This window comes from Oncorhynchus kisutch, unplaced genomic scaffold (assembly GCF_002021735.2).
Source record: "Oncorhynchus kisutch isolate 150728-3 unplaced genomic scaffold, Okis_V2 scaffold3140, whole genome shotgun sequence".
In the NCBI taxonomy this organism is placed as follows: Eukaryota; Metazoa; Chordata; class Actinopteri; order Salmoniformes; family Salmonidae; genus Oncorhynchus; species Oncorhynchus kisutch.
The window spans coordinates 9,258-17,475 of record NW_022265085.1 but is presented as its reverse complement, the minus strand read 5'-3'; the positions used below and the strand labels follow the sequence as shown (position 1 = coordinate 17,475).

The 8,218-nt window shown below is 45.3% G+C and overlaps 1 pseudogene; it reads right to left on the bottom strand.

Annotated features, from left to right (window-relative positions):
* Positions 1 to 878: 878 nt before the first annotated feature.
* LOC109882677 (voltage-dependent calcium channel gamma-4 subunit-like) lies at positions 879 to 4,312 on the bottom strand (annotated as a pseudogene).
* Positions 4,313 to 8,218: the final 3,906 nt, after the last annotated feature.

Here is an 8,218-nt window from a genome sequence, read left to right as displayed (position 1 = left end):
GAAGGGGACTGACATAGAAATAAATAAAGATTGCAGAATGTCCATAGGTGTTCCACTGACATCATCAGGTCGGCCATATTGGACTGGACTCTATGGGGACTGAGCAGTAGGAATGATCTTTGACCCAGAGATGTCATGAGATGAGATGGGGATGAATTGAGGTTGCTATAGGATGAAGGGTATCAGAGATAAGTTTTAAGACAGCTGGTTAGACTTAGCAGTTATGGATGAAATGTCATCAATCCAGTATCAATTTAAAAAATAATTAAACATACACTAAGTTTACCAAATATTAGTAACACCTTCCTAACATCAAGCTCCACCCCCTTTTGTCCTTTTGAACAGCCTCAATTCGTCAGGGCATGGACTCTATAAGGTGTCGAAAGCATTCCACAGGGATGCTGGCTCATGTTGACTCCAATGCTTCCCACAGGTGTCAAGTTGCCTGGCTGGTGGACAATTCTTGATACACACTGGAATCTGTTGAGCATGAAAAACCCAGCAGCATTGCAGTTCTTGACACAAACCGGTGTGCCTGGCACCTACTACCATCAAAGACACTTTGTCTTGCACATTCCCCCTCTGAGTGGCACACATACACAATCCATGTCTCATTTGTCTCAAGGTATAAAAATCATTCTTTAACCTGCCTCCCCCCTTCATCTACACTGATTGAAGTAGATTTAACAGGTGACATCAATAAAGGATCATATCTTTCACCTGGATTCACCTGGTCAGTCTATGTCATGGAAAGAGCAGGTGTTCTTAAAGTTTTGTACATTCAGTGTATGCACATTCAAAGGTGCTATTTCCCTTCTAAACTTGAAAATGTACAACAACACATTCTTAATCCGGAAATTAGCAGTTGTTTGGATGTGTTTTTTTTTTTTATAACAGATGGTCATTTAACAATAGAAGTGTTTAGAATTAAATGACTATGGTTGCAGGAAAAAAAGGGGCATGATATAACATAGCTCTAACCCCTAACCTTAACCCTCACCTTAACCAAACCTCTAACCTAACCCCTTACCCTAACTACAACCAATTAAGTTTAACATGGTCAGTCATGTCCCTTTAGTTTTTCCCAGATACAAAAGAATGGCTTTGTTGAGAACTCAATCCTCAATCCTTATTTCTCTATTAAACTGACAGTGACACACAGTAGCTACTAACAGATAACACAGAGACACAGAGCTCTACTCCAGTAGGCTATACAGTAGCATGCAAAGGTGACAGAGGGCTTCAGGTTGGACAATACATTTAGCTGAACTACGTTCGATACCTAAAGCAGGTAAAATAGTGTGAAATGTTGTACATTGAACAATTCACTCAACAGTTTCCCAACACACATTGGCAATAAAAATCCATCAACATTCCCCTCTCTTATCTTTTACCCGGTTCAAGGACACATTTTAAAGGGAATGCTTTTCTTGTATGTAGTGTACGACACAAACAATGATGGTGACTAGTCTGTTACAGTCAAAAAGCACAAAGGAACACCAGGAAAAAAGCAAGCACTCTTTATGTCCAGTGACCCTTAGAAACCATGTCACGGGCAACATTTTCTAACCTTATATCTCTGTCCATGTCCTCAGTCCTCGTCCTCATGTTGTTTTTCACTGAGGAGGGGCTTTGTCTTTTCACTGGCTCCGTCTTTCCCTGGAACTACGGACTCTGATTCTCCAGTGTGACAGGCTACCATGGGGTCCCCTATCCCCAAAGGCCCACCTCCATCCTCCATCCACATCAGGGGGGCCTCCTCACTCCACCGGCCCGTCTAAAGCTCTTCTCACACGGGCGTGGTGCGCCGGTTGACCCCGTCCTTCAGGTCATTGGGGAAGCAGTTGTGCAACTGCAGGAAATCGCCTGAGCCGTGCTCGGGGCTGTATGCGTTCTCCGTCACGCCCCCTTTCAGACCCCCCTCACGGGTCAACGTGTACATGGTCAATTCTCCCAACGGCCCCGTTGCTGAGGTCCCACCCTTCAGCCTCGCCGGCGAGTGCTCCTGCGAAGCGTCAGAGGAGCGCGAGCTGGAGTGGGGCGTCCGCCGGCGGAAGCGGTAACTGGGTATGCGTGAGTAGGGTGAGGAGGAGGACATGGAGCGGATGAAGTCGCGGTGAGCGTGGAAGCGGACCTCCTTGTTCTTCTCGATGTAGATGTTGACAGCCAGGACGGCCACCATCTCGGCCACGATGAAGGACAGAGCTCCGAAGTAGAAGGACCAGCCGTAGCTGTAGGTGTTCTTCTTGTCCTCATCCCGCTTGTCACTGGGGTCGCCGGCGTTGCTAGAGATGTAGACAATGATGCCAATGATGTTACTCAGGCCTGAGAGAGTTATAGAAAGACCGAAACACAGAGAGAGAGTGTATATGAGGGAGACACCGAAACAGAGACAGAGAGAGACAGAACATCAGATAATCTCTCAGCCCCATTGGTTTTCCTATCAGGCTTCAGCCCTGACTTGAGGAACGTGTAATCAGACCTCTGGATAATACTAGTCATCAGTCAGAGATCCCAGAACACATCTTCTCTCTGGTCTGATAAGTAATGAACAGTCTTAATGATCGGTGCCACTGACCTCCCCAGCCCTAACACACTGCTCTATTGTACGTAGAGGACAGCTCATGGCCTTCTCAGCCTGCGCTGTGAATGGACTTCACAATTCAGACCGAGCACAGGTAACTGATGAGGGTGTGTGTGTGTGTGTCAGGCCCTGAAGGGTGTGTGTGTGTCAGGCCCTGAAGGGGGAGTGGCTTACCTGCGGCTACGAACAGGATGCCGGCACTAAGCAGGATGCTGTTCCTGTTGCTATAGATACGTCCCACGGCCAAACACAGCCCCCCAGCATCAACAGACAGGTGCTGAGGATAGGAAACACACTGGACGCCCGCACAATACCTGGAGTAGAGAGAGGTATGGTTAGTCACACACACATGCCCACACACACACTCACACCTGGACACACACACTCACACACACTCAGGCACGATTAACAGTCAGAGTAAAAACTCCCTGCAGCTTTTTTCTGTACACACTGAGTGCTACTGTGGGTTTTAGATATTGAATAAAATCACTCTTTAAAGTCTATTGTCTTGGGGGAATATAAGAAAAATACCCATAACTTTAAATGACGAGCAGTAACAACAGTTAGGATTACTACACACACAGTTACGAGGTCTGAACATTTATTAGAAGAGAAGTGAAGAAGAGAGGAGAGGAGAGGAGAGGAGAGGAGAGGAGAGGAGAGGAGAGGAGAGAAGAGAAGAGAAGAGAAGAGAAGAGAAGAGAAGAGAAGAGAAGAGAAGAGAAGAGAAGAGAAGAGAAGAGAAGAGAAGAGAAGAGAGGAGAGGAGAGGAGAGAAGAGAAGAGAAGAGAAGAGAAGAGAAGAGAAGAGAAGAGAAGAGAAGAGAAGAGAAGAGAAGAGAAGAGAAGAGAAGAGAAGAGAAGAGAAGAGAAGAGAGGAGAGGAGAGGAGAGAAGAGAAGAGAAGAGAAGAGAAGAGAAGAGAAGAGAAGAGAAGAGAAGAGAAGAGAAGAGACGAGAAGAGAAGAGAAGAGAAGAGAAGAGAAGAGAAGAGAAGGAGAAAGAGAAGAGAGAAGAGAGGAGAAGAGGAGAAGAGAGAAGAGAAGAGAAGTTAGGAGACAAAAGGAGAAGAGAAGAGATGAGACGAGACGAGACGAGAGGAGAGGAGAGGAGAGGAGAGGAGAGGAGAGGAGAGGAGAGGAGAGGAGAGGAGAGGAGAGGAGAGGAGAGGAGAAGAGAAGAGAAGAGAGGAGAGGAGAGGAGAGGAGAAGAGAAGAGAAGAGAAGAGAAGAGAAGAGAAGAGAAGAGAAGAGAAGAGAAGAGAAGAGAAGAGAAGAGAAGAGAAGAGAGGAGAGGAGAGGAGAGGAGAGGAGAGGAGAGGAGAGGAGAGAAGAGAAGAGAAGAGAAGAGAAGAGAAGAGAAGAGAAGAGAAGAGAAGAGAAGAGAAGAGAAGAGAAGAGAAGAGAAGAGAAGAGAAGAGAAGAGAAGAGAAGGAGAAAAGAGAAGAGAGGAGAAGAGAGGAGAAGAGAGAAGAGAAGATAGGAGACAAAAGGAGAAGAGAAGAGATGAGACGAGACGAGAAGAGAAAAGAAGTGAAGAGGAGAGGAGAGAAGTCAAGAAGAGAAGAGACAATGACCACTCACGCAGGAGGTATTCTGAGCTGTCTGTGTCATAGTCGTTATCATCTGGGAAGTGGTTGATACGGTAACAGCTCCCTACGTTAATCCCTGCAGGACATTGGAAGAAACATTGCATTGCATTTACACACAGTGACTGAAACAGCTGAGGAACAGACCTCAGTTATTAACTTACATCGTCGATCAAATCAAATCAAATGTATTCATAAAGCCCTTTTTACATCAGCAGAAGTCACAAAATGCTTATACAGAAACCCAGCCTAAAACCCCAAACAGCAAGCAAAGCAGATGTAGAAGCATGGTGGCTAGGAAAAATGCCCTAGAAGGCAGGAACCTAGTAAGAAACCTAAAGAGGAACCAGGCTCTGAGGGGTAAACAGTCCTCTTCGGGCTGTGCCGGGTGGAGATTATAAGAGTGAATGGCAATTAAGGCTAGATCGTTCTTCAGTCACAATGGTTGTAGAGGGTGCAACAGGTCAGCACATCTTCAGTAAATGTCAGTTGGATTTTCCTAGCCGAGCATTCCGAGGTCAAGACAGTAGGTGCGGTAGAGAGAAAGTGAAAGAGGAAGGGAGGGCACTAGAGAGCGTGAGAGAGGGTCGAAAACAGTAGGTCCGGGACAAGGTAGCACGGCTGGTGAACAGGTCAGGATTTCATAGCCACAGGCAAAAAGGCAGAAACTGGAGCAGCAGCACAACTAGGTGGACTGGGACCGCCAGGAGTCATCAGGCCAGGTAGACCTGAGGCATGGTTCTAGGACTCAGGTCCTCAGAGAGAGGGAGAGTGAGAGTGAGAGTGAGAGTGAGAGTGAGAGGGAGAGTGAGAGTGAGAGGGAGAGGGAGAGGGAGAGGGAGAGGGAGAGGGAGAGGGAGAGGGAGAGGGAGAGGGAGAGGGAGAGGGAGAGGGAGAGGGAGAGGGAGTGGGCGAGGGAGAGGGAGAGGGAAAGAGAGCGAGACACACAGAGACAGAGAGAGATACAGAGAGAGAGAGAGAGACAGAGAGAGAGACAGAGAGAGACAGACACAGACAGACACAGAGAGCCAGAGACAGACAGAGAGAGGGAGAGATACAGAGAGAGAGACAGAGAGAGACAGACACAGACAGACACAGAGAGCCAGAGACAGACAGAGAGAGAGAGATACAGAGAGAGAGACAGAGAGAGACAGAGAGAGACAGACACAGACAGACACAGAGAGCCAGAGACAGACAGAGAGAGGGAGAGAGAGAGAGATGTAAGAATTAGAAGGATCATACTTATTAAGTTCACACAGGAAACCAGACAAGACAGGAGAATTTTACCAGATAGGACAGACTGACCCTAGCACCCCAGCACATAGACTATTGCAGAATATACATAGGAGGCTGAGACAGGGGGGTCAGTGAATATGATCAAATTGGGGTTCTAGTCAAGATTCTAGCAGTCGTGTTTAGCACTAACTGAAGTTTATTTAGTGCTTTATCCTGGTAGAGTACAGCATTGCAGTAGTCTAGTGAAAACAAAAGTGGTCCTACAATGGAACCTTGACGAATATTGAAACCTACAATTGATTTGTCAGAGGACAAACCATCCACAGAGACGAACTAATATCTTTCTGACAGATAAGATCTAAAGCAGGTAAGAACTTGGCCGTGTAGAGAAGGTTTCCAACCTCTCCAAAGGAATGTGGTGATCGATGGTGTCAAAACATGGTACTACGGTCTAGAAGCACGAGGACAGAGGCAGAGCCTTGGTCTGACGTCATTAAAAGGTCCTTTACCACCTTCACAAGTGCAGTCTCAGAACTATGATGGGGTCTAAAATCAGACTGGAGCATTTCGTATACATTATTTGTCTTCAGGAAGGCAGCTTTTATTTTAAATGCTTGAGAGGAATGAATGGGAGATTCGATATAGGCCGTTAGTGGGGGGGAGGGGGGGTCAGGCTTTGGCATTTTCAGGAGAGGCTTCGTTACTGCCACTTGTATTGAGTTTGATACAAATTATGTTCAACATAGGAGGGCCAAGCACAGGAAGTAGCTCTTTCAGTGGTTTAGTTGGAATAGGGTCCAGTACAGTGACGTGTATTCATGGCTGCCATTTTATTTTTTCAATTTGCAACAGGCTGAATGTATCTCACAAGAGAAAGCCTCCGAGCGACACAGAGTCTCTCTGTTTCTCTACGTGTAGGTCGACTATCTGATGCTGTCTGGTCCAAACCAATATGACATTGTTGCCTTCTTTAGCATTGAATCCAAGGGAAGACAGCAAGCATCTGGCCTCCATTGGCAAAAATAGTATACAAAACTAGCCAATCATTGTTGAGCTGAACTGAGCGACCTCAGCTGTGCATGGTCCAGGTGCATTAAAAAAGTGTTACCTCCTATCAAATACCATTGAGAGCATACGTCACTGACAGAAACACTTTAATTGTTGCATTTTGTTGTGTTGTTTTCCTCCGGTAGCTAGCTAGCCAGCTAACTAAAATTGTCCCTTTCCTAAATTAGCCATGGATGGAGACAGGGATTTGGAGTTTGTTTTTACTTAATTCTCCGTACTGGCTAATGATTAAAAGGATGGAAGTTCAATATGTAGCTAGATGTAGAAGGCTAATGTTAACTAGCTAATGTTGCCCACAAATGGAAGTTAGGCTAGCGAGCAAGTATTTTAGCCAGGTAGCCTAGGACAAGAAATAATAGTGTGTACTGTATGACAGAGCACTAAGCCGTTTCGTGAACATTAAAGAGAGCAGGATGGCATTGGAGTTTCTCTACAAGTAGGGTGAGTCAACATGTTTTTCTACTTGCACGAACACAGAAATCAGAACCATGGACAGCCACATCATATTTAGATTACGTTGATTGGACTAAATTGTTTTTGGTATCTTTTAGTTGTCTCTGTATTAGACTAGGCAGAGGTGATTTGAAATGTTGAAGTGTAAATGGTGCTGGAATAGTGGAGCTTCTGTTTTCTTTGTGACTTGCTGTAACTCTCTGTGGTTCTAAATCAATAGTTGTTTAGTGGTCCGAAAATGACAGAAACATTACCCTGCTGTAGGTAATGTAACTATCTGTTACTGTACATGGAATATACTTTGTGGACTTCACTGGACAGAGGTGGCTTCCTTAGTGATTTTACCCACACGCTGCTTCTGGTCCAGTCAGCAGCTGGAAGGTTTAGAGGCCATGACTATTTTCGTGAATGTGTCGAGAGATACAGGATAAAATAACTTGAGTGTCTCCATTGATCCGAGGTCCTGGCAGTTCTGTGCAGACAGAACAACTGAGTTTTGGAGAAATAGGCAGATTCAAAGAGGAGTCCGTAATATACTTTCTAATGATCATGATCTTTTCATCTAAGAAGTTAATGAATTCATCACTGCTGAAGTGAAGGCCACCCTCTCTTGGGGAATGCTGCGATTTAGTTAGCTTTGCAACAATATCAAAAATACATGTTGGATGGTTTTTATTCTCCTCCATCAGGTTGGAAAAGTAGGCTGATTGAGCAGCAGTGAGGGCTCTTCAATATTGCACAGTACTTTTTATATTTACACACAGTGTGTGAAAAATCTGAGGAACTGACCCCGGTTCATTTCTTACACATTAGACTAATACAGTACTTGAAGATAAGGGCCCCAGGGGGACAATATAAGAGAATAGAAAATGGCATCTCATTTAAAAAATTTATTGCCTTCCTCCTATTGAAAAACTTAGTGATGAATAGCACTGTAGGACACATATTTTATTCACCCACTATAGCAAGCTGGTTAACACTGAGATATGAAGCTCATGGAGAGCTTGTTCAACTGAACTTCATCTTCTCCTCGGAGGCAGAATACATTATTCCATTACTCCCCCTCTTGGTTCGTTACACTGGTGTCAGAAGTGGGTTTGGGAGGAAATGGAAAAGAATATGAGGAATGGTTTGTCCTCAGATCTAGATGGACCCATATATGTGTTCAACACGACAAGGTGATGTTTGTCTCACCTCAACCCATTACCTTCTCCCTATATTGGCTTTAGATAAAGCAGCAAGCAGCCGATGAGAACCTCATCTAAGGTGAGGTGAGGCAATGGTTATTGGT